At 57.3% G+C, this 27614-nt stretch overlaps 18 non-coding genes across 18 annotated transcripts; all 18 read right to left on the reverse strand.

Annotated features, from left to right (window-relative positions):
* Window positions 1-348: 348 nt before the first annotated feature.
* On the reverse strand, window positions 349-534 carry LOC148806628 (U2 spliceosomal RNA). Its single transcript, XR_016089618.1, has one exon. It is a non-coding gene; the product is annotated as a U2 spliceosomal RNA (small nuclear RNA).
* A 5832-nt stretch (window positions 535-6366) lies between these two features.
* On the reverse strand, window positions 6367-6557 carry LOC148806629 (U2 spliceosomal RNA). Its single transcript, XR_016089430.1, has one exon. It is a non-coding gene; the product is annotated as a U2 spliceosomal RNA (small nuclear RNA).
* Window positions 6558-7350: 793 nt separating this feature from the next.
* Window positions 7351-7541, reverse strand: LOC148806630 (U2 spliceosomal RNA). Its single transcript, XR_016089431.1, has one exon. It is a non-coding gene; the product is annotated as a U2 spliceosomal RNA (small nuclear RNA).
* Window positions 7542-8336: 795 nt separating this feature from the next.
* On the reverse strand, window positions 8337-8527 carry LOC148806631 (U2 spliceosomal RNA). The gene has a single exon (XR_016089432.1). It is a non-coding gene; the product is annotated as a U2 spliceosomal RNA (small nuclear RNA).
* Window positions 8528-9316: 789 nt separating this feature from the next.
* Window positions 9317-9508, reverse strand: LOC148806632 (U2 spliceosomal RNA). The gene has a single exon (XR_016089612.1). It is a non-coding gene; the product is annotated as a U2 spliceosomal RNA (small nuclear RNA).
* Window positions 9509-15326: 5818 nt separating this feature from the next.
* LOC148806633 (U2 spliceosomal RNA) lies at window positions 15327-15517 on the reverse strand. The gene has a single exon (XR_016089433.1). It is a non-coding gene; the product is annotated as a U2 spliceosomal RNA (small nuclear RNA).
* Window positions 15518-16308: 791 nt separating this feature from the next.
* Window positions 16309-16499, reverse strand: LOC148806634 (U2 spliceosomal RNA). The gene has a single exon (XR_016089434.1). It is a non-coding gene; the product is annotated as a U2 spliceosomal RNA (small nuclear RNA).
* Window positions 16500-17286: 787 nt separating this feature from the next.
* Window positions 17287-17477, reverse strand: LOC148806635 (U2 spliceosomal RNA). Its single transcript, XR_016089435.1, has one exon. It is a non-coding gene; the product is annotated as a U2 spliceosomal RNA (small nuclear RNA).
* Window positions 17478-18268: 791 nt separating this feature from the next.
* On the reverse strand, window positions 18269-18459 carry LOC148806636 (U2 spliceosomal RNA). The gene has a single exon (XR_016089436.1). It is a non-coding gene; the product is annotated as a U2 spliceosomal RNA (small nuclear RNA).
* Window positions 18460-19250: 791 nt separating this feature from the next.
* On the reverse strand, window positions 19251-19441 carry LOC148806637 (U2 spliceosomal RNA). Its single transcript, XR_016089438.1, has one exon. It is a non-coding gene; the product is annotated as a U2 spliceosomal RNA (small nuclear RNA).
* Window positions 19442-20235: 794 nt separating this feature from the next.
* On the reverse strand, window positions 20236-20426 carry LOC148806638 (U2 spliceosomal RNA). The gene has a single exon (XR_016089439.1). It is a non-coding gene; the product is annotated as a U2 spliceosomal RNA (small nuclear RNA).
* A 776-nt stretch (window positions 20427-21202) lies between these two features.
* LOC148806639 (U2 spliceosomal RNA) lies at window positions 21203-21393 on the reverse strand. Its single transcript, XR_016089440.1, has one exon. It is a non-coding gene; the product is annotated as a U2 spliceosomal RNA (small nuclear RNA).
* A 785-nt stretch (window positions 21394-22178) lies between these two features.
* On the reverse strand, window positions 22179-22369 carry LOC148806640 (U2 spliceosomal RNA). Its single transcript, XR_016089441.1, has one exon. It is a non-coding gene; the product is annotated as a U2 spliceosomal RNA (small nuclear RNA).
* Window positions 22370-23156: 787 nt separating this feature from the next.
* Window positions 23157-23347, reverse strand: LOC148806641 (U2 spliceosomal RNA). Its single transcript, XR_016089442.1, has one exon. It is a non-coding gene; the product is annotated as a U2 spliceosomal RNA (small nuclear RNA).
* A 786-nt stretch (window positions 23348-24133) lies between these two features.
* Window positions 24134-24324, reverse strand: LOC148806642 (U2 spliceosomal RNA). The gene has a single exon (XR_016089443.1). It is a non-coding gene; the product is annotated as a U2 spliceosomal RNA (small nuclear RNA).
* A 785-nt stretch (window positions 24325-25109) lies between these two features.
* On the reverse strand, window positions 25110-25300 carry LOC148806643 (U2 spliceosomal RNA). Its single transcript, XR_016089444.1, has one exon. It is a non-coding gene; the product is annotated as a U2 spliceosomal RNA (small nuclear RNA).
* Window positions 25301-26086: 786 nt separating this feature from the next.
* Window positions 26087-26277, reverse strand: LOC148806644 (U2 spliceosomal RNA). The gene has a single exon (XR_016089445.1). It is a non-coding gene; the product is annotated as a U2 spliceosomal RNA (small nuclear RNA).
* A 787-nt stretch (window positions 26278-27064) lies between these two features.
* Window positions 27065-27255, reverse strand: LOC148806645 (U2 spliceosomal RNA). The gene has a single exon (XR_016089446.1). It is a non-coding gene; the product is annotated as a U2 spliceosomal RNA (small nuclear RNA).
* Window positions 27256-27614: the final 359 nt, after the last annotated feature.

Genomic DNA, 27614 nt, shown 5'->3' on the forward strand with positions numbered 1-27614 from the left:
CGAAAGGGGCCCGCCTGCAAGGACGGGGACACACACACACACACACACACACACACACACACACACACACACACACACACACACACAAGCCACGCCTGCCTCCCTGGAAAAAGGAGGAAAAAACTAAGTTTTTTGGAGGGAAAACGCACGGGAGCCGAAAAGGGGGCCGGCCTGCTTGCCGAGAGAGTCGAGGCGCGGGAAAGTGCACGGAGGGAGCACGGGAACGGGGAGGGGGAGAGAGAGAGACACAGAGACACACAGATGGACGAGAGACGAGACCGGAGAGGAAGGAGCTCCGGTCCACCTCGCTTGCTTGCTAGCTACGTCTGTCTTTTCACCGCTGAGAGAAGGTAGTGCACCGTTCCCGGAGGCGCTGCAATACCGGGCCGATGCGTGGAGAGGACGGAGCAAGCTCCTGATCCAGCTCCCTGTTCCAAAAATCCGTTTAATATGTGGTCCCCCGATGGGGGACGTATCAGATATTAAACTGATAAGAACAGATTTTTTTTTTTTTTTTACATTTATTATAACAATACAAGACAAAATCACAGAACATAAATCACAATCCACCAACGGCAAAACTTATTCCATTAGTCCAACAGCGGTTTCCATTTTTCTTTTGCTGCGTGAAAACCCCACCTACGCACCTCTACTGACAACATCTTATGCAGCTCAAAACGAACCCTCCCACATATTGCCCCAGCCCCTTCCACATGACCATGTTTGACCAGATTGTTTCTCGATCCCCATAACACAAATTTTACTATACTGATTAAAAACCAGATTACAAGGTCACGTCTCACAGATCTTGAAGACCTGCTCCACCGTCTCAGGATTTTATCTCCAGATAGAACAAACCCCGGTTCCAATTTATTAAAAAGGTCCGACATCTGCCCCCACACTGCTTTTGCAATCCTGCAACCCCAGAACACATGAGTGATTGACTCCACCTCTGCACATTGCGGTCTTGGGCAAGTCGCTGAACGAGCCAGCTTATGTCTGTGCATCACCTCCCTTACTGGCAGACGTCCCCACACACACATCCAATTTAAATCTTTGAGCCTGTTATCCAGGCTCTTAGGTTGCACCCTTTTCCATACATCAGTGGGAACCACAACATTGGATCCCTTTTCACTGCTCTTAGCTGTCTTATATAAGAGCCTGTGGGAGATAATCACTGGCCTGTCCGCATCTTTTGCGTACTTCCTTAACCATACGGCCGCATGTTCGTAGAACCATGGTAGGATTTCAGCCTTGGGAACGTCATTCCTCCACACTTCTGAAGGCCTGACGACCCAGGCGAACCAGAGCCGAACAAAGAACTGATGTTTGTATAAGATCTTGTCATCTACCGCTTTACACAGATCAGCCACAAATATGGCGTCTAGTTTAATGGGTAAATCTGGGACTTCTCTGCCTCCCTCACTGATGTCCCTGTACATATCTAGACGCTTCACATACTCATAACCACCCCCCCATACAAAATCAAAAACCATCTTAGTTAAGGAGCGTCTGAAACAAGCAGGCATAGGAAAGACCTTTGCAATGTGCACGAGACTTGGTAAGATGTCACCTTTGAGAACCAAAACCTTCCCTGAATAGGACAGTGATCTTTTTTTCCATAGGCCGAGTTTGCTACTCACCTGGGATAACCGAGTCTCCCAATTCCTTCTTCCAGCCCCTTCCCTATCAAAACACACCCCTAGTATCTTCAAGGAATTCATTTCTAGAGACAGACCTCCTACCACCTCATCCCTGTTACTCCATGGGCCGAAATACTGCACACTGCTCTTATTTCTGTTCAGTCTTGCACCTGTGCATTGGTTAAAGACTTCTATCAGCTCCAGTGCGACTAAAAGGCTTCTGTCTGAGCTCAAAGTTAGGACAACATCATCCGCGTAGGCCAACACTTTAGTTTGGAGGCCTCCGCTTCCCGGGATCACTATACCCTCAACCCTTCTATCTCGTCTTATCATCTCCAGTAGTGGCTCTACGTAGACCACATATAAGATTGGGGACAAAGGACAGCCTTGTCTGACACCCTTGCTTACATCAAAGGGTTCACTCATAAAGCCATTTATGTTGACTCTGGTGGAAGCACCTCCATACAGGGCCTTCAGCCAAGAGATGAAACTGCTGCTGACTCCATAACGATCTAACACATCCCATAAGCATTGATGATCCACCCTATCGAATGCCTTTTCTTGGTCAAGACTGGCTATCAACAGACACTGATGTCTGTCTTCTGCCCAAGCAATAGTATCTCTGAGCAGGCCAAGGTTCCAGTGTAGGGACCTACCCGCCACGCCACAGGTCTGATCCGGCTGTATTACTGATGGCAGGACTTTCTTTAACCTATCACACAATATTTTTGCCAAAATTTTGTATTCGACACACAATAATTGGATAGGCCTCCAATTTTCTAGCCTCTTAGGATCCCCTTTCTTAAATAACAGAGACAAAACTCCCTGTGCCATTGTGTCTCCCAAATCTCCACCATCTAGAATTGCTTGAAAGACTTCAAGCAGCGATGAGCCTATCAAATCCCAGAAAGTCAGGTAAAATTCTACCGGGATGCCATCAACCCCCGGAACTTTCCCAGTTTTCATTCTCCGAGTCGCCCCCTCAGCTTCGGCTAGCTCAATGCGTGTCGCTAAAGCCCTATTTTCCTCCGCACTGACCTTCTTCTCAATGTGCTCCAAACCACCAACCCCCTTTACTGACTCCCCCTCCCTCTTATTAAAGTAAGTAGTAAAGTACTTTACGGCTTCATCCAACATTCCATGCGGAGTACTTACCACCTCCCCCTCTGCAGTAAACAAACTCCCGAATGCTCTTTTAACCCGCTTGGCTTTAACTGATTTAAAAAGCAGACCTGAGACCTCTTCTTGTCCATCCAGAAAGCCGATGCCAGCTCTAATTAAAAGCTCTCTGGGTTGTCTAAGGTAAATTTCTCTAAGTCGCGCCTTCAGCTCCTGGGCTTTCGAGAAATTAAAATCTGCACCTTTGTTTGTCTCCTCATACATGTTTTCCAACTCTTTTTGAAGCCTTCTCACTTCAAAGTTCTTTCTTTGGTTTCGGCGCTTACAATACCGAATTGAGATTTGCTTCACCTGCCACTTAACATACTCCCACCATTGAATTAATGACGGCCACTCTTGTTTCTGTCCTAGCCAAAAGGACCATTTGTCTCTAATTAGCTCCTTGTAACCGTCCTCACTCAGCACGGCTGTGTTTAATTTCCAGTAACCTGGACCAAACTTAACCCCCACACCTTCCACCTCCACCACCAGCAGTTCGTGATCGGAAAAATAAAAGGGTATGACCGAGGCTTTAGCAATCGCCAACCCTCGAGACAAGAACACGTAATCCAATCTTTTGGCGGCCCCTGCTGCATTCCTCCAAGTAACTGGGGGAATCAACCCTACTGCTGCGGGCCCTTTAAAACTAAAACTATCAAAAAGGTCAAAATCCCTCAACAATTTGTTAATTTCTAGGGATCCTGCTGTTCTTTTAATTAGATCTTCATTAAAATCACCGGCAATCACTAGTTTTCTATTAGTCACACACCAGGGGACTAAGTCTGCAAAGAAACCCCCCCTTGATGTCCTATCCGCCGGTGCATAAACGACTATAAATCTCATTTTTGTGTTTAAGTATACCCCATCCACCACAAGAATTCTCCCTGGCCGCACAAAGTAAGTTTCTGTAACATCAATGCGGTTATTCCCAAATAATATACCAACCCCAGAAGAGTGTACTCCCCCCACACACCAAAAGGACTTCCCCGATTCCCAATCTTTAGAGAACCGCTTCACATCTGTATCACCACCCAAATGCACTTCCTGTAAAAAACATATATCAAACTTATTTTCACGCAAAATTTTAAACACAGCAATCCTTTTCGACCTATTTTTCAATCCCCTAACATTTACAGTTAGGATTTTGAAGGTCATCTCGACCTCCCATCATCTCTCCCCCCAGGATCCACATCTGGTTCTGCAGAGCTGTCCGTCTCCGAAGAACTTGTGTCACTTGTCCTATAAGGGGTTGAGCCTTCCTCCTCAGAAGTGGACTGCACCACGCTCGGAGCCACCGAAACGCAGCGCAGGTAAGGCGACTCCGGTACTCTTTCTCTTGACAGGTGCCCCTTCTGACCCCAATGCGACACTGCAGCCTCCTCCCGCTCAGGGGAGGACTCCATCACCATGCCTTCCTCTACACCCTCCTCTGCGTGAACGTCCTCCTTGGCCTTCTTCTCCTCCCCCGCAGGCAGCTCTTCTTCGGAATCCTCCCTTGGCCTTTTCTGGACTGCCGCATTCCCCTCCAGGTCGAAGTCACCCAGGTCCATCGCCAGGTCATCTTGCGGCAGGTGCTCGAACAGGTCCACGGCTCTAGCCACCTGACCAGCAGGTAAGCTACCGCTGCTGTCCAAACCGGTGTCTGATGCTTCACTCACATCCACCTCTGCTCTCTCTTCACCCTCGATCTCTTTGCCGTCACCTGTTTCGACGTTTTCATTCCTGTTCCCCTCTGTCTTCTCAGTTCCTTTGCCTTCCTCTCTTCTTTCGTCTTCCTCATCTCCTTCTTGCTCCGAGTCAGATTCCACCGGTGCGGCATCTGGGAAGCCTCTCTCTTGTTCCCTGGCCATCTCCGGGTCTCTCCATACGCATTCTCTGTACAGATGGTTTGTATCCCCACACAGAGAGCAAGTTTTCTGGAAACATCTCCCTTTAGTGTGGTCCCGTGCTCCACACCTCGAACAGGAGGTGGCAGTGCAGTCTTTGTCCATGTGGCCGAAGGAACAACACTTTCTGCAGTAGGACGGCTGGTTCTGATAATAAATGTAGCCTTTGCTTTGACCCAGGAAGAAGGCCGACGGGGGGTGCGAAAACCCGTCCGCGCGCCCAACATTCCGCCTGAGGCGCACCTGGTATCTGCGCCTCCCATTCCAGACCCGGAATCTGTCACCAATTATCTGGGGACCTGCCAGGACATCCACATGCATCCACAGGTAAGCAGTAATAATGTCGTCCTCAATGAAGGGGTCATGCATGTTTACAATTATAAATCGCACATCGTCCTGAGCCAGACCCAAAACGTCAAAGTCCCGTAACAGTTCGTCATTCACCATCTCCTCACACATCCCAGAGACTCTCTTGTAAATCTGGTCGCTGTTAAAGGTAGCATCAAAAAAGCCGAAAGGCCTGTTTCCTTGCAGACATTTCACTTCACTCGGTAAAACTTTCAAAATTCCAAACAAAATTTTGCATTCAAACTCATATCTACCCATCATTTCTTTCTCTCTCACCCATTTAAAGCGCAAGGTCCATTTCAGCCGAGGAGCCTGGCTGGCCCACCCGGGGGGGGCCTGGCCCTCGGCCATTGCGGGAAAACAGCCTTCCGACGCTCTTCGCAAAGGTCTTCAAAGTATCCTCCTTGCAAAAAAAAGGCAACTCTCCGGAAAACAGGAACCAGCAACACGAAAATTCCCTCTGGATCCAAACGTCTGCAGGCACTGGTAGCAGTCCAACGATCTCTCCCCTGGTCTTGGCCAAAAGGCCGAGAAGCGATGCCCGACGCCGGCCTTGGGCGGGCGCGCGGGCGTCCGGCTGGCGCGCAGCGGCGCAGGCCGACGCCTCTGGAGCCCGGTCCGCACGCGGCTGCCGGCCGCCCGGACTCCGCTCTCCCCCTCTCTTGCCTGCCTGCTTGCTCGCCTGCCTGCCCGCCAGTCCCGGGCGGGGGCCCTGCTCTTTGATCTCCTGTCAACGGCCCGACAACGACCGCAGCCGCGGGGGGCGCCAGCCGGCCGGCCTCCTTAGCTTAGGCCCCTCCCACCAGCAGCAGCCGTGCCGAGTGAGCTGCAAGCGAAAGCGGACCGTCGGCACCTGCGGGCAGAGGCAAGGGGCAGCGCTCTCTCGGGAGGGACGGGGACACACACACACCTGCCTGCCTGCCGAAAAAAAGAAAGAAAAGGTGTATATACTAAGTTTTTTGGAGGGAAAACGGCCGGCTGTCGAAAGGGGCCCGCCTGCAAGGACGGGGACACACACACACACACACACACACACACACACACACACACACACACACACACACACACACAGCCACGCCTGCCTCCCTGGAAAAAGGAGGAAAAAACTAAGTTTTTTGGAGGGAAAACGCACGGGAGCCGAAAAGGGGGCCGGCCTGCTTGCCGAGAGAGTCGAGGCGCGGGAAAGTGCACGGAGGGAGCACGGGAACGGGGAGGGGGAGAGAGAGAGACACAGAGACACACAGATGGACGAGAGACGAGACCGGAGAGGAAGGAGCTCCGGTCCACCTCGCTTGCTTGCTAGCTACGTCTGTCTTTTCACCGCTGAGAGAAGGTAGTGCACCGTTCCCGGAGGCGCTGCAATACCGGGCCGATGCGTGGAGAGGACGGAGCAAGCTCCTGATCCAGCTCCCTGTTCCAAAAATCCGTTTAATATGTGGTCCCCCGATGGGGGACGTATCAGATATTAAACTGATAAGAACAGATACTACACTTGATCTTAGCCAAAAGGCCGAGAAGCGATGCCCGACGCCGGCCTTGGGCGGGCGCGCGGGCGTCCGGCTGGCGCGCAGCGGCGCAGGCCGACGCCTCTGGAGCCCGGTCCGCACGCGGCTGCCGGCCGCCCGGACTCCGCTCTCCCCCTCTCTTGCCTGCCTGCTTGCTCGCCTGCCTGCCCGCCAGTCCCGGGCGGGGGCCCTGCTCTTTGATCTCCTGTCAACGGCCCGACAACGACCGCAGCCGCGGGGGGCGCCAGCCGGCCGGCCTCCTTAGCTTAGGCCCCTCCCACCAGCAGCAGCCGTGCCGAGTGAGCTGCAAGCGAAAGCGGACCGTCGGCACCTGCGGGCAGAGGCAAGGGGCAGCGCTCTCTCGGGAGGGACGGGGACACACACACACCTGCCTGCCTGCCGAAAAAAAGAAAGAAAAGGTGTATATACTAAGTTTTTTGGAGGGAAAACGGCCGGCTGTCGAAAGGGGCCCGCCTGCAAGGACGGGGACACACACACACACACACACACACACACACACACACACACACACACACACACACACACACAAGCCACGCCTGCCTCCCTGGAAAAAGGAGGAAAAAACTAAGTTTTTTGGAGGGAAAACGCACGGGAGCCGAAAAGGGGGCCGGCCTGCTTGCCGAGAGAGTCGAGGCGCGGGAAAGTGCACGGAGGGAGCACGGGAACGGGGAGGGGGAGAGAGAGAGACACAGAGACACACAGATGGACGAGAGACGAGACCGGAGAGGAAGGAGCTCCGGTCCACCTCGCTTGCTTGCTAGCTACGTCTGTCTTTTCACCGCTGAGAGAAGGTAGTGCACCGTTCCCGGAGGCGCTGCAATACCGGGCCGATGCGTGGAGAGGACGGAGCAAGCTCCTGATCCAGCTCCCTGTTCCAAAAATCCGTTTAATATGTGGTCCCCCGATGGGGGACGTATCAGATATTAAACTGATAAGAACAGATACTACACTTGATCTTAGCCAAAAGGCCGAGAAGCGATGCCCGACGCCGGCCTTGGGCGGGCGCGCGGGCGTCCGGCTGGCGCGCAGCGGCGCAGGCCGACGCCTCTGGAGCCCGGTCCGCACGCGGCTGCCGGCCGCCCGGACTCCGCTCTCCCCCTCTCTTGCCTGCCTGCTTGCTCGCCTGCCTGCCCGCCAGTCCCGGGCGGGGGCCCTGCTCTTTGATCTCCTGTCAACGGCCCGACAACGACCGCAGCCGCGGGGGGCGCCAGCCGGCCGGCCTCCTTAGCTTAGGCCCCTCCCACCAGCAGCAGCCGTGCCGAGTGAGCTGCAAGCGAAAGCGGACCGTCGGCACCTGCGGGCAGAGGCAAGGGGCAGCGCTCTCTCGGGAGGGACGGGGACACACACACACCTGCCTGCCTGCCGAAAAAAAGAAAGAAAAGGTGTATATACTAAGTTTTTTGGAGGGAAAACGGCCGGCTGTCGAAAGGGGCCCGCCTGCAAGGACGGGGACACACACACACACACACACACACACACACACACACACACACACACACACACACACACACACAAGCCACGCCTGCCTCCCTGGAAAAAGGAGGAAAAAACTAAGTTTTTTGGAGGGAAAACGCACGGGAGCCGAAAAGGGGGCCGGCCTGCTTGCCGAGAGAGTCGAGGCGCGGGAAAGTGCACGGAGGGAGCACGGGAACGGGGAGGGGGAGAGAGAGAGACACAGAGACACACAGATGGACGAGAGACGAGACCGGAGAGGAAGGAGCTCCGGTCCACCTCGCTTGCTTGCTAGCTACGTCTGTCTTTTCACCGCTGAGAGAAGGTAGTGCACCGTTCCCGGAGGCGCTGCAATACCGGGCCGATGCGTGGAGAGGACGGAGCAAGCTCCTGATCCAGCTCCCTGTTCCAAAAATCCGTTTAATATGTGGTCCCCCGATGGGGGACGTATCAGATATTAAACTGATAAGAACAGATACTACACTTGATCTTAGCCAAAAGGCCGAGAAGCGATGCCCGACGCCGGCCTTGGGCGGGCGCGCGGGCGTCCGGCTGGCGCGCAGCGGCGCAGGCCGACGCCTCTGGAGCCCGGTCCGCACGCGGCTGCCGGCCGCCCGGACTCCGCTCTCCCCCTCTCTTGCCTGCCTGCTTGCTCGCCTGCCTGCCCGCCAGTCCCGGGCGGGGGCCCTGCTCTTTGATCTCCTGTCAACGGCCCGACAACGACCGCAGCCGCGGGGGGCGCCAGCCGGCCGGCCTCCTTAGCTTAGGCCCCTCCCACCAGCAGCAGCCGTGCCGAGTGAGCTGCAAGCGAAAGCGGACCGTCGGCACCTGCGGGCAGAGGCAAGGGGCAGCGCTCTCTCGGGAGGGACGGGGACACACACACACCTGCCTGCCTGCCGAAAAAAAGAAAGAAAAGGTGTATATACTAAGTTTTTTGGAGGGAAAACGGCCGGCTGTCGAAAGGGGCCCGCCTGCAAGGACGGGGACACACACACACACACACACACACACACACACACACACACACACACACACACACACAAGCCACGCCTGCCTCCCTGGAAAAAGGAGGAAAAAACTAAGTTTTTTGGAGGGAAAACGCACGGGAGCCGAAAAGGGGGCCGGCCTGCTTGCCGAGAGAGTCGAGGCGCGGGAAAGTGCACGGAGGGAGCACGGGAACGGGGAGGGGGAGAGAGAGAGACACAGAGACACACAGATGGACGAGAGACGAGACCGGAGAGGAAGGAGCTCCGGTCCACCTCGCTTGCTTGCTAGCTACGTCTGTCTTTTCACCGCTGAGAGAAGGTAGTGCACCGTTCCCGGAGGCGCTGCAATACCGGGCCGATGCGTGGAGAGGACGGAGCAAGCTCCTGATCCAGCTCCCTGTTCCAAAAATCCGTTTAATATGTGGTCCCCCGATGGGGGACGTATCAGATATTAAACTGATAAGAACAGATTTTTTTTTTTTTACATTTATTATAACAATACAAGACAAAATCACAGAACATAAATCACAATCCACCAACGGCAAAACTTATTCCATTAGTCCAACAGCGGTTTCCATTTTTCTTTTGCTGCGTGAAAACCCCACCTACGCACCTCTACTGACAACATCTTATGCAGCTCAAAACGAACCCTCCCACATATTGCCCCAGCCCCTTCCACATGACCATGTTTGACCAGATTGTTTCTCGATCCCCATAACACAAATTTTACTATACTGATTAAAAACCAGATTACAAGGTCACGTCTCACAGATCTTGAAGACCTGCTCCACCGTCTCAGGATTTTATCTCCAGATAGAACAAACCCCGGTTCCAATTTATTAAAAAGGTCCGACATCTGCCCCCACACTGCTTTTGCAATCCTGCAACCCCAGAACACATGAGTGATTGACTCCACCTCTGCACATTGCGGTCTTGGGCAAGTCGCTGAACGAGCCAGCTTATGTCTGTGCATCACCTCCCTTACTGGCAGACGTCCCCACACACACATCCAATTTAAATCTTTGAGCCTGTTATCCAGGCTCTTAGGTTGCACCCTTTTCCATACATCAGTGGGAACCACAACATTGGATCCCTTTTCACTGCTCTTAGCTGTCTTATATAAGAGCCTGTGGGAGATAATCACTGGCCTGTCCGCATCTTTTGCGTACTTCCTTAACCATACGGCCGCATGTTCGTAGAACCATGGTAGGATTTCAGCCTTGGGAACGTCATTCCTCCACACTTCTGAAGGCCTGACGACCCAGGCGAACCAGAGCCGAACAAAGAACTGATGTTTGTATAAGATCTTGTCATCTACCGCTTTACACAGATCAGCCACAAATATGGCGTCTAGTTTAATGGGTAAATCTGGGACTTCTCTGCCTCCCTCACTGATGTCCCTGTACATATCTAGACGCTTCACATACTCATAACCACCCCCCCATACAAAATCAAAAACCATCTTAGTTAAGGAGCGTCTGAAACAAGCAGGCATAGGAAAGACCTTTGCAATGTGCACGAGACTTGGTAAGATGTCACCTTTGAGAACCAAAACCTTCCCTGAATAGGACAGTGATCTTTTTTTCCATAGGCCGAGTTTGCTACTCACCTGGGATAACCGAGTCTCCCAATTCCTTCTTCCAGCCCCTTCCCTATCAAAACACACCCCTAGTATCTTCAAGGAATTCATTTCTAGAGACAGACCTCCTACCACCTCATCCCTGTTACTCCATGGGCCGAAATACTGCACACTGCTCTTATTTCTGTTCAGTCTTGCACCTGTGCATTGGTTAAAGACTTCTATCAGCTCCAGTGCGACTAAAAGGCTTCTGTCTGAGCTCAAAGTTAGGACAACATCATCCGCGTAGGCCAACACTTTAGTTTGGAGGCCTCCGCTTCCCGGGATCACTATACCCTCAACCCTTCTATCTCGTCTTATCATCTCCAGTAGTGGCTCTACGTAGACCACATATAAGATTGGGGACAAAGGACAGCCTTGTCTGACACCCTTGCTTACATCAAAGGGTTCACTCATAAAGCCATTTATGTTGACTCTGGTGGAAGCACCTCCATACAGGGCCTTCAGCCAAGAGATGAAACTGCTGCTGACTCCATAACGATCTAACACATCCCATAAGCATTGATGATCCACCCTATCGAATGCCTTTTCTTGGTCAAGACTGGCTATCAACAGACACTGATGTCTGTCTTCTGCCCAAGCAATAGTATCTCTGAGCAGGCCAAGGTTCCAGTGTAGGGACCTACCCGCCACGCCACAGGTCTGATCCGGCTGTATTACTGATGGCAGGACTTTCTTTAACCTATCACACAATATTTTTGCCAAAATTTTGTATTCGACACACAATAATTGGATAGGCCTCCAATTTTCTAGCCTCTTAGGATCCCCTTTCTTAAATAACAGAGACAAAACTCCCTGTGCCATTGTGTCTCCCAAATCTCCACCATCTAGAATTGCTTGAAAGACTTCAAGCAGCGATGAGCCTATCAAATCCCAGAAAGTCAGGTAAAATTCTACCGGGATGCCATCAACCCCCGGAACTTTCCCAGTTTTCATTCTCCGAGTCGCCCCCTCAGCTTCGGCTAGCTCAATGCGTGTCGCTAAAGCCCTATTTTCCTCCGCACTGACCTTCTTCTCAATGTGCTCCAAACCACCAACCCCCTTTACTGACTCCCCCTCCCTCTTATTAAAGTAAGTAGTAAAGTACTTTACGGCTTCATCCAACATTCCATGCGGAGTACTTACCACCTCCCCCTCTGCAGTAAACAAACTCCCGAATGCTCTTTTAACCCGCTTGGCTTTAACTGATTTAAAAAGCAGACCTGAGACCTCTTCTTGTCCATCCAGAAAGCCGATGCCAGCTCTAATTAAAAGCTCTCTGGGTTGTCTAAGGTAAATTTCTCTAAGTCGCGCCTTCAGCTCCTGGGCTTTCGAGAAATTAAAATCTGCACCTTTGTTTGTCTCCTCATACATGTTTTCCAACTCTTTTTGAAGCCTTCTCACTTCAAAGTTCTTTCTTTGGTTTCGGCGCTTACAATACCGAATTGAGATTTGCTTCACCTGCCACTTAACATACTCCCACCATTGAATTAATGACGGCCACTCTTGTTTCTGTCCTAGCCAAAAGGACCATTTGTCTCTAATTAGCTCCTTGTAACCGTCCTCACTCAGCACGGCTGTGTTTAATTTCCAGTAACCTGGACCAAACTTAACCCCCACACCTTCCACCTCCACCACCAGCAGTTCGTGATCGGAAAAATAAAAGGGTATGACCGAGGCTTTAGCAATCGCCAACCCTCGAGACAAGAACACGTAATCCAATCTTTTGGCGGCCCCTGCTGCATTCCTCCAAGTAACTGGGGGAATCAACCCTACTGCTGCGGGCCCTTTAAAACTAAAACTATCAAAAAGGTCAAAATCCCTCAACAATTTGTTAATTTCTAGGGATCCTGCTGTTCTTTTAATTAGATCTTCATTAAAATCACCGGCAATCACTAGTTTTCTATTAGTCACACACCAGGGGACTAAGTCTGCAAAGAAACCCCCCCTTGATGTCCTATCCGCCGGTGCATAAACGACTATAAATCTCATTTTTGTGTTTAAGTATACCCCATCCACCACAAGAATTCTCCCTGGCCGCACAAAGTAAGTTTCTGTAACATCAATGCGGTTATTCCCAAATAATATACCAACCCCAGAAGAGTGTACTCCCCCCACACACCAAAAGGACTTCCCCGATTCCCAATCTTTAGAGAACCGCTTCACATCTGTATCACCACCCAAATGCACTTCCTGTAAAAAACATATATCAAACTTATTTTCACGCAAAATTTTAAACACAGCAATCCTTTTCGACCTATTTTTCAATCCCCTAACATTTACAGTTAGGATTTTGAAGGTCATCTCGACCTCCCATCATCTCTCCCCCCAGGATCCACATCTGGTTCTGCAGAGCTGTCCGTCTCCGAAGAACTTGTGTCACTTGTCCTATAAGGGGTTGAGCCTTCCTCCTCAGAAGTGGACTGCACCACGCTCGGAGCCACCGAAACGCAGCGCAGGTAAGGCGACTCCGGTACTCTTTCTCTTGACAGGTGCCCCTTCTGACCCCAATGCGACACTGCAGCCTCCTCCCGCTCAGGGGAGGACTCCATCACCATGCCTTCCTCTACACCCTCCTCTGCGTGAACGTCCTCCTTGGCCTTCTTCTCCTCCCCCGCAGGCAGCTCTTCTTCGGAATCCTCCCTTGGCCTTTTCTGGACTGCCACATTCCCCTCCAGGTCGAAGTCACCCAGGTCCATCGCCAGGTCATCTTGCGGCAGGTGCTCGAACAGGTCCACGGCTCTAGCCACCTGACCAGCAGGTAAGCTACCGCTGCTGTCCAAACCGGTGTCTGATGCTTCACTCACATCCACCTCTGCTCTCTCTTCACCCTCGATCTCTTTGCCGTCACCTGTTTCGACGTTTTCATTCCTGTTCCCCTCTGTCTTCTCAGTTCCTTTGCCTTCCTCTCTTCTTTCGTCTTCCTCATCTCCTTCTTGCTCCGAGTCAGATTCCACCGGTGCGGCATCTGGGAAGCCTCTCTCTTGTTCCCTGGCCATCTCCGGGTCTCTCCATACGCATTCTCTGTACAGATGGTTTGTATCCCCACACAGAGAGCAAGTTTTCTGGAAACATCTCCCTTTAGTGTGGTCCCGTGCTCCACACCTCGAACAGGAGGTGGCAGTGCAGTCTTTGTCCATGTGGCCGAAGGAACAACACTTTCTGCAGTAGGACGGCTGGTTCTGATAATAAATGTAGCCTTTGCTTTGACCCAGGAAGAAGGCCGACGGGGGGTGCGAAAACCCGTCCGCGCGCCCAACATTCCGCCTGAGGCGCACCTGGTATCTGCGCCTCCCATTCCAGACCCGGAATCTGTCACCAATTATCTGGGGACCTGCCAGGACATCCACATGCATCCACAGGTAAGCAGTAATAATGTCGTCCTCAATGAAGGGGTCATGCATGTTTACAATTATAAATCGCACATCGTCCTGAGCCAGACCCAAAACGTCAAAGTCCCGTAACAGTTCGTCATTCACCATCTCCTCACACATCCCAGAGACTCTCTTGTAAATCTGGTCGCTGTTAAAGGTAGCATCAAAAAAGCCGAAAGGCCTGTTTCCTTGCAGACATTTCACTTCACTCGGTAAAACTTTCAAAATTCCAAACAAAATTTTGCATTCAAACTCATATCTACCCATCATTTCTTTCTCTCTCACCCATTTAAAGCGCAAGGTCCATTTCAGCCGAGGAGCCTGGCTGGCCCACCCGGGGGGGGCCTGGCCCTCGGCCATTGCGGGAAAACAGCCTTCCGACGCTCTTCGCAAAGGTCTTCAAAGTATCCTCCTTGCAAAAAAAAGGCAACTCTCCGGAAAACAGGAACCAGCAACACGAAAATTCCCTCTGGATCCAAACGTCTGCAGGCACTGGTAGCAGTCCAACGATCTCTCCCCTGGTCTTGGCCAAAAGGCCGAGAAGCGATGCCCGACGCCGGCCTTGGGCGGGCGCGCGGGCGTCCGGCTGGCGCGCAGCGGCGCAGGCCGACGCCTCTGGAGCCCGGTCCGCACGCGGCTGCCGGCCGCCCGGACTCCGCTCTCCCCCTCTCTTGCCTGCCTGCTTGCTCGCCTGCCTGCCCGCCAGTCCCGGGCGGGGGCCCTGCTCTTTGATCTCCTGTCAACGGCCCGACAACGACCGCAGCCGCGGGGGGCGCCAGCCGGCCGGCCTCCTTAGCTTAGGCCCCTCCCACCAGCAGCAGCCGTGCCGAGTGAGCTGCAAGCGAAAGCGGACCGTCGGCACCTGCGGGCAGAGGCAAGGGGCAGCGCTCTCTCGGGAGGGACGGGGACACACACACACCTGCCTGCCTGCCGAAAAAAAGAAAGAAAAGGTGTATATACTAAGTTTTTTGGAGGGAAAACGGCCGGCTGTCGAAAGGGGCCCGCCTGCAAGGACGGGGACACACACACACACACACACACACACACACACACACACACACACACACACACACAAGCCACGCCTGCCTCCCTGGAAAAAGGAGGAAAAAACTAAGTTTTTTGGAGGGAAAACGCACGGGAGCCGAAAAGGGGGCCGGCCTGCTTGCCGAGAGAGTCGAGGCGCGGGAAAGTGCACGGAGGGAGCACGGGAACGGGGAGGGGGAGAGAGAGAGACACAGAGACACACAGATGGACGAGAGACGAGACCGGAGAGGAAGGAGCTCCGGTCCACCTCGCTTGCTTGCTAGCTACGTCTGTCTTTTCACCGCTGAGAGAAGGTAGTGCACCGTTCCCGGAGGCGCTGCAATACCGGGCCGATGCGTGGAGAGGACGGAGCAAGCTCCTGATCCAGCTCCCTGTTCCAAAAATCCGTTTAATATGTGGTCCCCCGATGGGGGACGTATCAGATATTAAACTGATAAGAACAGATACTACACTTGATCTTAGCCAAAAGGCCGAGAAGCGATGCCCGACGCCGGCCTTGGGCGGGCGCGCGGGCGTCCGGCTGGCGCGCAGCGGCGCAGGCCGACGCCTCTGGAGCCCGGTCCGCACGCGGCTGCCGGCCGCCCGGACTCCGCTCTCCCCCTCTCTTGCCTGCCTGCTTGCTCGCCTGCCTGCCCGCCAGTCCCGGGCGGGGGCCCTGCTCTTTGATCTCCTGTCAACGGCCCGACAACGACCGCAGCCGCGGGGGGCGCCAGCCGGCCGGCCTCCTTAGCTTAGGCCCCTCCCACCAGCAGCAGCCGTGCCGAGTGAGCTGCAAGCGAAAGCGGACCGTCGGCACCTGCGGGCAGAGGCAAGGGGCAGCGCTCTCTCGGGAGGGACGGGGACACACACACACCTGCCTGCCTGCCGAAAAAAAGAAAGAAAAGGTGTATATACTAAGTTTTTTGGAGGGAAAACGGCCGGCTGTCGAAAGGGGCCCGCCTGCAAGGACGGGGACACACACACACACACACACACACACACACACACACACACACACACACACACACACACAAGCCACGCCTGCCTCCCTGGAAAAAGGAGGAAAAAACTAAGTTTTTTGGAGGGAAAACGCACGGGAGCCGAAAAGGGGGCCGGCCTGCTTGCCGAGAGAGTCGAGGCGCGGGAAAGTGCACGGAGGGAGCACGGGAACGGGGAGGGGGAGAGAGAGAGACACAGAGACACACAGATGGACGAGAGACGAGACCGGAGAGGAAGGAGCTCCGGTCCACCTCGCTTGCTTGCTAGCTACGTCTGTCTTTTCACCGCTGAGAGAAGGTAGTGCACCGTTCCCGGAGGCGCTGCAATACCGGGCCGATGCGTGGAGAGGACGGAGCAAGCTCCTGATCCAGCTCCCTGTTCCAAAAATCCGTTTAATATGTGGTCCCCCGATGGGGGACGTATCAGATATTAAACTGATAAGAACAGATACTACACTTGATCTTAGCCAAAAGGCCGAGAAGCGATGCCCGACGCCGGCCTTGGGCGGGCGCGCGGGCGTCCGGCTGGCGCGCAGCGGCGCAGGCCGACGCCTCTGGAGCCCGGTCCGCACGCGGCTGCCGGCCGCCCGGACTCCGCTCTCCCCCTCTCTTGCCTGCCTGCTTGCTCGCCTGCCTGCCCGCCAGTCCCGGGCGGGGGCCCTGCTCTTTGATCTCCTGTCAACGGCCCGACAACGACCGCAGCCGCGGGGGGCGCCAGCCGGCCGGCCTCCTTAGCTTAGGCCCCTCCCACCAGCAGCAGCCGTGCCGAGTGAGCTGCAAGCGAAAGCGGACCGTCGGCACCTGCGGGCAGAGGCAAGGGGCAGCGCTCTCTCGGGAGGGACGGGGACACACACACACCTGCCTGCCTGCCGAAAAAAAGAAAGAAAAGGTGTATATACTAAGTTTTTTGGAGGGAAAACGGCCGGCTGTCGAAAGGGGCCCGCCTGCAAGGACGGGGACACACACACACACACACACACACACACACACACACACACACACACACACACACAAGCCACGCCTGCCTCCCTGGAAAAAGGAGGAAAAAACTAAGTTTTTTGGAGGGAAAACGCACGGGAGCCGAAAAGGGGGCCGGCCTGCTTGCCGAGAGAGTCGAGGCGCGGGAAAGTGCACGGAGGGAGCACGGGAACGGGGAGGGGGAGAGAGAGAGACACAGAGACACACAGATGGACGAGAGACGAGACCGGAGAGGAAGGAGCTCCGGTCCACCTCGCTTGCTTGCTAGCTACGTCTGTCTTTTCACCGCTGAGAGAAGGTAGTGCACCGTTCCCGGAGGCGCTGCAATACCGGGCCGATGCGTGGAGAGGACGGAGCAAGCTCCTGATCCAGCTCCCTGTTCCAAAAATCCGTTTAATATGTGGTCCCCCGATGGGGGACGTATCAGATATTAAACTGATAAGAACAGATACTACACTTGATCTTAGCCAAAAGGCCGAGAAGCGATGCCCGACGCCGGCCTTGGGCGGGCGCGCGGGCGTCCGGCTGGCGCGCAGCGGCGCAGGCCGACGCCTCTGGAGCCCGGTCCGCACGCGGCTGCCGGCCGCCCGGACTCCGCTCTCCCCCTCTCTTGCCTGCCTGCTTGCTCGCCTGCCTGCCCGCCAGTCCCGGGCGGGGGCCCTGCTCTTTGATCTCCTGTCAACGGCCCGACAACGACCGCAGCCGCGGGGGGCGCCAGCCGGCCGGCCTCCTTAGCTTAGGCCCCTCCCACCAGCAGCAGCCGTGCCGAGTGAGCTGCAAGCGAAAGCGGACCGTCGGCACCTGCGGGCAGAGGCAAGGGGCAGCGCTCTCTCGGGAGGGACGGGGACACACACACACCTGCCTGCCTGCCGAAAAAAAGAAAGAAAAGGTGTATATACTAAGTTTTTTGGAGGGAAAACGGCCGGCTGTCGAAAGGGGCCCGCCTGCAAGGACGGGGACACACACACACACACACACACACACACACACACACACACACACACACACACACACACAAGCCACGCCTGCCTCCCTGGAAAAAGGAGGAAAAAACTAAGTTTTTTGGAGGGAAAACGCACGGGAGCCGAAAAGGGGGCCGGCCTGCTTGCCGAGAGAGTCGAGGCGCGGGAAAGTGCACGGAGGGAGCACGGGAACGGGGAGGGGGAGAGAGAGAGACACAGAGACACACAGATGGACGAGAGACGAGACCGGAGAGGAAGGAGCTCCGGTCCACCTCGCTTGCTTGCTAGCTACGTCTGTCTTTTCACCGCTGAGAGAAGGTAGTGCACCGTTCCCGGAGGCGCTGCAATACCGGGCCGATGCGTGGAGAGGACGGAGCAAGCTCCTGATCCAGCTCCCTGTTCCAAAAATCCGTTTAATATGTGGTCCCCCGATGGGGGACGTATCAGATATTAAACTGATAAGAACAGATACTACACTTGATCTTAGCCAAAAGGCCGAGAAGCGATGCCCGACGCCGGCCTTGGGCGGGCGCGCGGGCGTCCGGCTGGCGCGCAGCGGCGCAGGCCGACGCCTCTGGAGCCCGGTCCGCACGCGGCTGCCGGCCGCCCGGACTCCGCTCTCCCCCTCTCTTGCCTGCCTGCTTGCTCGCCTGCCTGCCCGCCAGTCCCGGGCGGGGGCCCTGCTCTTTGATCTCCTGTCAACGGCCCGACAACGACCGCAGCCGCGGGGGGCGCCAGCCGGCCGGCCTCCTTAGCTTAGGCCCCTCCCACCAGCAGCAGCCGTGCCGAGTGAGCTGCAAGCGAAAGCGGACCGTCGGCACCTGCGGGCAGAGGCAAGGGGCAGCGCTCTCTCGGGAGGGACGGGGACACACACACACCTGCCTGCCTGCCGAAAAAAAGAAAGAAAAGGTGTATATACTAAGTTTTTTGGAGGGAAAACGGCCGGCTGTCGAAAGGGGCCCGCCTGCAAGGACGGGGACACACACACACACACACACACACACACACACACACACACACACACACACACACACACAAGCCACGCCTGCCTCCCTGGAAAAAGGAGGAAAAAACTAAGTTTTTTGGAGGGAAAACGCACGGGAGCCGAAAAGGGGGCCGGCCTGCTTGCCGAGAGAGTCGAGGCGCGGGAAAGTGCACGGAGGGAGCACGGGAACGGGGAGGGGGAGAGAGAGAGACACAGAGACACACAGATGGACGAGAGACGAGACCGGAGAGGAAGGAGCTCCGGTCCACCTCGCTTGCTTGCTAGCTACGTCTGTCTTTTCACCGCTGAGAGAAGGTAGTGCACCGTTCCCGGAGGCGCTGCAATACCGGGCCGATGCGTGGAGAGGACGGAGCAAGCTCCTGATCCAGCTCCCTGTTCCAAAAATCCGTTTAATATGTGGTCCCCCGATGGGGGACGTATCAGATATTAAACTGATAAGAACAGATACTACACTTGATCTTAGCCAAAAGGCCGAGAAGCGATGCCCGACGCCGGCCTTGGGCGGGCGCGCGGGCGTCCGGCTGGCGCGCAGCGGCGCAGGCCGACGCCTCTGGAGCCCGGTCCGCACGCGGCTGCCGGCCGCCCGGACTCCGCTCTCCCCCTCTCTTGCCTGCCTGCTTGCTCGCCTGCCTGCCCGCCAGTCCCGGGCGGGGGCCCTGCTCTTTGATCTCCTGTCAACGGCCCGACAACGACCGCAGCCGCGGGGGGCGCCAGCCGGCCGGCCTCCTTAGCTTAGGCCCCTCCCACCAGCAGCAGCCGTGCCGAGTGAGCTGCAAGCGAAAGCGGACCGTCGGCACCTGCGGGCAGAGGCAAGGGGCAGCGCTCTCTCGGGAGGGACGGGGACACACACACACCTGCCTGCCTGCCGAAAAAAAGAAAGAAAAGGTGTATATACTAAGTTTTTTGGAGGGAAAACGGCCGGCTGTCGAAAGGGGCCCGCCTGCAAGGACGGGGACACACACACACACACACACACACACACACACACACACACACACACACACACACACAAGCCACGCCTGCCTCCCTGGAAAAAGGAGGAAAAAACTAAGTTTTTTGGAGGGAAAACGCACGGGAGCCGAAAAGGGGGCCGGCCTGCTTGCCGAGAGAGTCGAGGCGCGGGAAAGTGCACGGAGGGAGCACGGGAACGGGGAGGGGGAGAGAGAGAGACACAGAGACACACAGATGGACGAGAGACGAGACCGGAGAGGAAGGAGCTCCGGTCCACCTCGCTTGCTTGGCTTGCTAGCTACGTCTGTCTTTTCACCGCTGAGAGAAGGTAGTGCACCGTTCCCGGAGGCGCTGCAATACCGGGCCGATGCGTGGAGAGGACGGAGCAAGCTCCTGATCCAGCTCCCTGTTCCAAAAATCCGTTTAATATGTGGTCCCCCGATGGGGGACGTATCAGATATTAAACTGATAAGAACAGATACTACACTTGATCTTAGCCAAAAGGCCGAGAAGCGATGCCCGACGCCGGCCTTGGGCGGGCGCGCGGGCGTCCGGCTGGCGCGCAGCGGCGCAGGCCGACGCCTCTGGAGCCCGGTCCGCACGCGGCTGCCGGCCGCCCGGACTCCGCTCTCCCCCTCTCTTGCCTGCCTGCTTGCTCGCCTGCCTGCCCGCCAGTCCCGGGCGGGGGCCCTGCTCTTTGATCTCCTGTCAACGGCCCGACAACGACCGCAGCCGCGGGGGGCGCCAGCCGGCCGGCCTCCTTAGCTTAGGCCCCTCCCACCAGCAGCAGCCGTGCCGAGTGAGCTGCAAGCGAAAGCGGACCGTCGGCACCTGCGGGCAGAGGCAAGGGGCAGCGCTCTCTCGGGAGGGACGGGGACACACACACACCTGCCTGCCTGCCGAAAAAAAGAAAGAAAAGGTGTATATACTAAGTTTTTTGGAGGGAAAACGGCCGGCTGTCGAAAGGGGCCCGCCTGCAAGGACGGGGACACACACACACACACACACACACACACACACACACACACACACACACACACACACACAAGCCACGCCTGCCTCCCTGGAAAAAGGAGGAAAAAACTAAGTTTTTTGGAGGGAAAACGCACGGGAGCCGAAAAGGGGGCCGGCCTGCTTGCCGAGAGAGTCGAGGCGCGGGAAAGTGCACGGAGGGAGGGGGAGAGAGAGAGACACAGAGACACACAGATGGACGAGAGACGAGACCGGAGAGGAAGGAGCTCCGGTCCACCTCGCTTGCTTGCTAGCTACGTCTGTCTTTTCACCGCTGAGAGAAGGTAGTGCACCGTTCCCGGAGGCGCTGCAATACCGGGCCGATGCGTGGAGAGGACGGAGCAAGCTCCTGATCCAGCTCCCTGTTCCAAAAATCCGTTTAATATGTGGTCCCCCGATGGGGGACGTATCAGATATTAAACTGATAAGAACAGATACTACACTTGATCTTAGCCAAAAGGCCGAGAAGCGATGCCCGACGCCGGCCTTGGGCGGGCGCGCGGGCGTCCGGCTGGCGCGCAGCGGCGCAGGCCGACGCCTCTGGAGCCCGGTCCGCACGCGGCTGCCGGCCGCCCGGACTCCGCTCTCCCCCTCTCTTGCCTGCCTGCTTGCTCGCCTGCCTGCCCGCCAGTCCCGGGCGGGGGCCCTGCTCTTTGATCTCCTGTCAACGGCCCGACAACGACCGCAGCCGCGGGGGGCGCCAGCCGGCCGGCCTCCTTAGCTTAGGCCCCTCCCACCAGCAGCAGCCGTGCCGAGTGAGCTGCAAGCGAAAGCGGACCGTCGGCACCTGCGGGCAGAGGCAAGGGGCAGCGCTCTCTCGGGAGGGACGGGGACACACACACACCTGCCTGCCTGCCGAAAAAAAGAAAGAAAAGGTGTATATACTAAGTTTTTTGGAGGGAAAACGGCCGGCTGTCGAAAGGGGCCCGCCTGCAAGGACGGGGACACACACACACACACACACACACACACACACACACACACACACACACACACAAGCCACGCCTGCCTCCCTGGAAAAAGGAGGAAAAAACTAAGTTTTTTGGAGGGAAAACGCACGGGAGCCGAAAAGGGGGCCGGCCTGCTTGCCGAGAGAGTCGAGGCGCGGGAAAGTGCACGGAGGGAGCACGGGAACGGGGAGGGGGAGAGAGAGAGACACAGAGACACACAGATGGACGAGAGACGAGACCGGAGAGGAAGGAGCTCCGGTCCACCTCGCTTGCTTGCTAGCTACGTCTGTCTTTTCACCGCTGAGAGAAGGTAGTGCACCGTTCCCGGAGGCGCTGCAATACCGGGCCGATGCGTGGAGAGGACGGAGCAAGCTCCTGATCCAGCTCCCTGTTCCAAAAATCCGTTTAATATGTGGTCCCCCGATGGGGGACGTATCAGATATTAAACTGATAAGAACAGATACTACACTTGATCTTAGCCAAAAGGCCGAGAAGCGATGCCCGACGCCGGCCTTGGGCGGGCGCGCGGGCGTCCGGCTGGCGCGCAGCGGCGCAGGCCGACGCCTCTGGAGCCCGGTCCGCACGCGGCTGCCGGCCGCCCGGACTCCGCTCTCCCCCTCTCTTGCCTGCCTGCTTGCTCGCCTGCCTGCCCGCCAGTCCCGGGCGGGGGCCCTGCTCTTTGATCTCCTGTCAACGGCCCGACAACGACCGCAGCCGCGGGGGGCGCCAGCCGGCCGGCCTCCTTAGCTTAGGCCCCTCCCACCAGCAGCAGCCGTGCCGAGTGAGCTGCAAGCGAAAGCGGACCGTCGGCACCTGCGGGCAGAGGCAAGGGGCAGCGCTCTCTCGGGAGGGACGGGGACACACACACACCTGCCTGCCTGCCGAAAAAAAGAAAGAAAAGGTGTATATACTAAGTTTTTTGGAGGGAAAACGGCCGGCTGTCGAAAGGGGCCCGCCTGCAAGGACGGGGACACACACACACACACACACACACACACACACACACACACACACACACACACACAAGCCACGCCTGCCTCCCTGGAAAAAGGAGGAAAAAACTAAGTTTTTTGGAGGGAAAACGCACGGGAGCCGAAAAGGGGGCCGGCCTGCTTGCCGAGAGAGTCGAGGCGCGGGAAAGTGCACGGAGGGAGCACGGGAACGGGGAGGGGGAGAGAGAGAGACACAGAGACACACAGATGGACGAGAGACGAGACCGGAGAGGAAGGAGCTCCGGTCCACCTCGCTTGCTTGCTAGCTACGTCTGTCTTTTCACCGCTGAGAGAAGGTAGTGCACCGTTCCCGGAGGCGCTGCAATACCGGGCCGATGCGTGGAGAGGACGGAGCAAGCTCCTGATCCAGCTCCCTGTTCCAAAAATCCGTTTAATATGTGGTCCCCCGATGGGGGACGTATCAGATATTAAACTGATAAGAACAGATACTACACTTGATCTTAGCCAAAAGGCCGAGAAGCGATGCCCGACGCCGGCCTTGGGCGGGCGCGCGGGCGTCCGGCTGGCGCGCAGCGGCGCAGGCCGACGCCTCTGGAGCCCGGTCCGCACGCGGCTGCCGGCCGCCCGGACTCCGCTCTCCCCCTCTCTTGCCTGCCTGCTTGCTCGCCTGCCTGCCCGCCAGTCCCGGGCGGGGGCCCTGCTCTTTGATCTCCTGTCAACGGCCCGACAACGACCGCAGCCGCGGGGGGCGCCAGCCGGCCGGCCTCCTTAGCTTAGGCCCCTCCCACCAGCAGCAGCCGTGCCGAGTGAGCTGCAAGCGAAAGCGGACCGTCGGCACCTGCGGGCAGAGGCAAGGGGCAGCGCTCTCTCGGGAGGGACGGGGACACACACACACCTGCCTGCCTGCCGAAAAAAAGAAAGAAAAGGTGTATATACTAAGTTTTTTGGAGGGAAAACGGCCGGCTGTCGAAAGGGGCCCGCCTGCAAGGACGGGGACACACACACACACACACACACACACACACACACACACACACACACACACACACAGCCACGCCTGCCTCCCTGGAAAAAGGAGGAAAAAACTAAGTTTTTTGGAGGGAAAACGCACGGGAGCCGAAAAGGGGGCCGGCCTGCTTGCCGAGAGAGTCGAGGCGCGGGAAAGTGCACGGAGGGAGCACGGGAACGGGGAGGGGGAGAGAGAGAGACACAGAGACACACAGATGGACGAGAGACGAGACCGGAGAGGAAGGAGCTCCGGTCCACCTCGCTTGCTTGCTAGCTACGTCTGTCTTTTCACCGCTGAGAGAAGGTAGTGCACCGTTCCCGGAGGCGCTGCAATACCGGGCCGATGCGTGGAGAGGACGGAGCAAGCTCCTGATCCAGCTCCCTGTTCCAAAAATCCGTTTAATATGTGGTCCCCCGATGGGGGACGTATCAGATATTAAACTGATAAGAACAGATACTACACTTGATCTTAGCCAAAAGGCCGAGAAGCGATGCCCGACGCCGGCCTTGGGCGGGCGCGCGGGCGTCCGGCTGGCGCGCAGCGGCGCAGGCCGACGCCTCTGGAGCCCGGTCCGCACGCGGCTGCCGGCCGCCCGGACTCCGCTCTCCCCCTCTCTTGCCTGCCTGCTTGCTCGCCTGCCTGCCCGCCAGTCCCGGGCGGGGGCCCTGCTCTTTGATCTCCTGTCAACGGCCCGACAACGACCGCAGCCGCGGGGGGCGCCAGCCGGCCGGCCTCCTTAGCTTAGGCCCCTCCCACCAGCAGCAGCCGTGCCGAGTGAGCTGCAAGCGAAAGCGGACCGTCGGCACCTGCGGGCAGAGGCAAGGGGCAGCGCTCTCTCGGGAGGGACGGGGACACACACACACCTGCCTGCCTGCCGAAAAAAAGAAAGAAAAGGTGTATATACTAAGTTTTTTGGAGGGAAAACGGCCGGCTGTCGAAAGGGGCCCGCCTGCAAGGACGGGGACACACACACACACACACACACACACACACACACACACACACACACACACACAAGCCACGCCTGCCTCCCTGGAAAAAGGAGGAAAAAACTAAGTTTTTTGGAGGGAAAACGCACGGGAGCCGAAAAGGGGGCCGGCCTGCTTGCCGAGAGAGTCGAGGCGCGGGAAAGTGCACGGAGGGAGCACGGGAACGGGGAGGGGGAGAGAGAGAGACACAGAGACACACAGATGGACGAGAGACGAGACCGGAGAGGAAGGAGCTCCGGTCCACCTCGCTTGCTTGCTAGCTACGTCTGTCTTTTCACCGCTGAGAGAAGGTAGTGCACCGTTCCCGGAGGCGCTGCAATACCGGGCCGATGCGTGGAGAGGACGGAGCAAGCTCCTGATCCAGCTCCCTGTTCCAAAAATCCGTTTAATATGTGGTCCCCCGATGGGGGACGTATCAGATATTAAACTGATAAGAACAGATACTACACTTGATCTTAGCCAAAAGGCCGAGAAGCGATGCCCGACGCCGGCCTTGGGCGGGCGCGCGGGCGTCCGGCTGGCGCGCAGCGGCGCAGGCCGACGCCTCTGGAGCCCGGTCCGCACGCGGCTGCCGGCCGCCCGGACTCCGCTCTCCCCCTCTCTTGCCTGCCTGCTTGCTCGCCTGCCTGCCCGCCAGTCCCGGGCGGGGGCCCTGCTCTTTGATCTCCTGTCAACGGCCCGACAACGACCGCAGCCGCGGGGGGCGCCAGCCGGCCGGCCTCCTTAGCTTAGGCCCCTCCCACCAGCAGCAGCCGTGCCGAGTGAGCTGCAAGCGAAAGCGGACCGTCGGCACCTGCGGGCAGAGGCAAGGGGCAGCGCTCTCTCGGGAGGGACGGGGACACACACACACCTGCCTGCCTGCCGAAAAAAAGAAAGAAAAGGTGTATATACTAAGTTTTTTGGAGGGAAAACGGCCGGCTGTCGAAAGGGGCCCGCCTGCAAGGACGGGGCACACACACACACACACACACACACACACACACACACACACACACACACACACAAGCCACGCCTGCCTCCCTGGAAAAAGGAGGAAAAAACTAAGTTTTTTGGAGGGAAAACGCACGGGAGCCGAAAAGGGGGCCGGCCTGCTTGCCGAGAGAGTCGAGGCGCGGGAAAGTGCACGGAGGGAGCACGGGAACGGGGAGGGGGAGAGAGAGAGACACAGAGACACACAGATGGACGAGAGACGAGACCGGAGAGGAAGGAGCTCCGGTCCACCTCGCTTGCTTGCTAGCTACGTCTGTCTTTTCACCGCTGAGAGAAGGTAGTGCACCGTTCCCGGAGGCGCTGCAATACCGGGCCGATGCGTGGAGAGGACGGAGCAAGCTCCTGATCCAGCTCCCTGTTCCAAAAATCCGTTTAATATGTGGTCCCCCGATGGGGGACGTATCAGATATTAAACTGATAAGAACAGATACTACACTTGATCTTAGCCAAAAGGCCGAGAAGCGATGCCCGACGCCGGCCTTGGGCGGGCGCGCGGGCGTCCGGCTGGCGCGCAGCGGCGCAGGCCGACGCCTCTGGAGCCCGGTCCGCACGCGGCTGCCGGCCGCCCGGACTCCGCTCTCCCCCTCTCTTGCCTGCCTGCTTGCTCGCCTGCCTGCCCGCCAGTCCCGGGCGGGGGCCCTGCTCTTTGATCTCCTGTCAACGGCCCGACAACGACCGCAGCCGCGGGGGGCGCCAGCCGGCCGGCCTCCTTAGCTTAGGCCCCTCCCACCAGCAGCAGCCGTGCCGAGTGAGCTGCAAGCGAAAGCGGACCGTCGGCACCTGCGGGCAGAGGCAAGGGGCAGCGCTCTCTCGGGAGGGACGGGGACACACACACACCTGCCTGCCTGCCGAAAAAAAGAAAGAAAAGGTGTATATACTAAGTTTTTTGGAGGGAAAACGGCCGGCTGTCGAAAGGGGCCCGCCTGCAAGGACGGGGACACACACACACACACACACACACACACACACACACACACACACACACACACACAAGCCACGCCTGCCTCCCTGGAAAAAGGAGGAAAAAACTAAGTTTTTTGGAGGGAAAACGCACGGGAGCCGAAAAGGGGGCCGGCCTGCTTGCCGAGAGAGTCGAGGCGCGGGAAAGTGCACGGAGGGAGCACGGGAACGGGGAGGGGGAGAGAGAGAGACACAGAGACACACAGATGGACGAGAGACGAGACCGGAGAGGAAGGAGCTCCGGTCCACCTCGCTTGCTTGCTAGCTACGTCTGTCTTTTCACCGCTGAGAGAAGGTAGTGCACCGTTCCCGGAGGCGCTGCAATACCGGGCCGATGCGTGGAGAGGACGGAGCAAGCTCCTGATCCAGCTCCCTGTTCCAAAAATCCGTTTAATATGTGGTCCCCCGATGGGGGACGTATCAGATATTAAACTGATAAGAACAGATACTACACTTGATCTTAGCCAAAAGGCCGAGAAGCGATGCCCGACGCCGGCCTTGGGCGGGCGCGCGGGCGTCCGGCTGGCGCGCAGCGGCGCAGGCCGACGCCTCTGGAGCCCGGTCCGCACGCGGCTGCCGGCCGCCCGGACTCCGCTCTCCCCCTCTCTTGCCTGCCTGCTTGCTCGCCTGCCTGCCCGCCAGTCCCGGGCGGGGGCCCTGCTCTTTGATCTCCTGTCAACGGCCCGACAACGACCGCAGCCGCGGGGGGCGCCAGCCGGCCGGCCTCCTTAGCTTAGGCCCCTCCCACCAGCAGCAGCCGTGCCGAGTGAGCTGCAAGCGAAAGCGGACCGTCGGCACCTGCGGGCAGAGGCAAGGGGCAGCGCTCTCTCGGGAGGGACGGGG

The sequence above is a fragment of the Atractosteus spatula genome, unplaced genomic scaffold, assembly GCF_055471065.1.
Source record: "Atractosteus spatula isolate fAtrSpa1 unplaced genomic scaffold, fAtrSpa1.hap1 Scaffold_5, whole genome shotgun sequence".
Taxonomy (NCBI): Eukaryota; Metazoa; Chordata; class Actinopteri; order Semionotiformes; family Lepisosteidae; genus Atractosteus; species Atractosteus spatula.